The sequence below is a fragment of the Dendropsophus ebraccatus genome, chromosome 10 (genome assembly GCF_027789765.1).
Source record: "Dendropsophus ebraccatus isolate aDenEbr1 chromosome 10, aDenEbr1.pat, whole genome shotgun sequence".
Classification (NCBI taxonomy): Eukaryota; Metazoa; Chordata; class Amphibia; order Anura; family Hylidae; genus Dendropsophus; species Dendropsophus ebraccatus.
Window position 1 is genome coordinate 19,429,706 of NC_091463.1, and position 2,344 is coordinate 19,432,049.

Genomic DNA, 2,344 nt, shown 5'->3' on the forward strand with positions numbered 1-2,344 from the left:
GGACAGGCAGCCCTACCTGTAAGAGGAGACAGACACTCCTAGGCTACAAGTGACACCACCCCCGGAAGCCGCATTCATATTACAGCACATAGCTCTTTCTTTAACTCTTTTGTGTCCAGTACTGAGCATTTCTAAAGAAAACGACAAATGAATGCTAGTGAGCCATCCGACCGGAAAGAGACACATGACTTATTAACTCTATTATACCGTATAAATTCTAGTGAAATCCTCAGTTCAGTTTCCAGGATTTCCAACCTTGCATGCAGAACACCTCATGTATTGGCTTACGCTGTCGTTTTTTAGGCATTTCTTGGCGAAATTGTTACCGGATGATAAAATGCATGTGCAGTTTTGTATTTTTAGCCCTTTTATTTTTCTAATCCAGTATCTGATTTAGTCAGGAATCACATCAAAGAGATGCAGTTCACCTGCAACATGAGAACACAGCCTCAGGGGGGCACTGTAAACTGCTGCAGGGGATACCATATCAGTGAGCTACCAATCTGATGGAGTCAGTCACAGTCACAATCCATTCATTGAAAGGGTCTTGCAGAAATCCATAAGAGTGCTACAATTCCCACTCCAAGAAAACCCATAAAAATGGTTTGCTTGACCTGCTAATATATTTGGGAACAGTGTAATAATTTACGTCCCCACTGGTAGCACTGGAAGTGGAATGAACTATTCCCAACAGGTTTCCCCCAAAATTGTAGAAGATCCTCAGGGGTCCTGAAGATCAGCCTGTCTTTAGGGGACCCATCCAGCATAAAAGGATACCATATGGATTTGGTATAATAGTAGTATGTGCAAACACTCTTAGGCTGGGTTCACACTGGCATTTGTGCGTCCGTATTACAGAATACAAGTCACAGCCCAACCAAGGGTCTCATGAGCCAAACTGATGCTGCATTTACACGAAACGATAATTGGCCCGATCGTACGATTAACGATGTCAGAGAAACGATTTTTTTAATAACGATCAGCGTTTAGACGGTACGATATATCATACGGAAAATTCGTTTTGCGATCGTATTCCGATCGCTTAAGCCTATCTCACACGTTGGTTAAATCGGGAACGACTGTTCACACGGAACGAAGTGCGAATTTTTTGCGAACGATCAACGACGATTTGAGAACATGTTCAAAGATCAAAATGAACGATTTCTCATTCGTCGTTTTATCGTTCGCTTCGTTTACACGTTCGATTATCGTTCGAATTCGATCGTTATCGCGCAAAGTCGCACGATAATCGTTACGTGTAAACGCAACATAAGAAATGTCAGTTCAGGTCATTAGATCTGAGGTTGGGCTGTGATTTGTGGCCGTAATACTGTGTCTACAGTGCAACATAGCCCCCTAAGGGGTCACCACAGAGGCGACACCTTGGCATGTCCACTATGTTTCTAACATCTGTCCCATGGTAACTTTATAAAAGTCGGGCTCCTAAAATGTAGAGGCTTATATTGACATCATGTCCGATCAGTGAGCAATCAGCCGATCAATTGGCGATCAGCTGATCAGTGAAAGATCAGCCGATCAATGAGCGATCACCCGATCAGTTGATCAATGAGTGATCAGCCGATCAATGAGCGATCATCCGATCAGTGAGCGATCAGCCGATCATTGAGCGATTAGCCGATCAGTGAGTGATCAGCTAACCAGTGATCATTTGCTCATTCATTGACTGATCACTGCATTATTATCCGGGGGAGGATATAAACCTGATTTGACAGATAATGGGCCCATGTAATAAGGCATTTATGGACGTTCACGTCTACCCTGATGGTTTGATGCTGTAAACAAATGAGGGAGTGCAACATCAGTTCTGTACCTGTGGACGTACCCTAAAGCAGAAATGTAAGGGGGTGTAACTTTGGCGAAAGGTAAGATGCTGACACACAAAGCCCTTTTTCTTTTACACAATGAAGCAACAACACCCACCTCTGTGTAAGCTACAAGAAATGACTAATCCGCAGCGCTCTCCCAGCTCTTCCTATGAATGTCTGCTTTTGTTAGGCTTCTTATAAACCCCTCATAATACCCCGGCAGCAAAATGCTAACTAGAAGGAGAATGGATCCTAGCAGGAAACATAACCTCGGTATATGCCGCCTTTTCCAGAACTTCCCGTTTACTGTAAGCATCAGACCCCCCCCCCATAGACCCCCCCCCCCCCCCCCCCCAGCAGCCGACGGAGATCAAAAGAGGGTCATGCAGTTCTCCATATGGCTATTTGGTCATGGTTTATAGTAGAAGTATAAAGTAAAAAATATCTAAACACCGCACTGGGGGATGCCACTGTCACCCCCTCAATGTATAGGGAGTAAAGGGGTACTTTTTATTTCA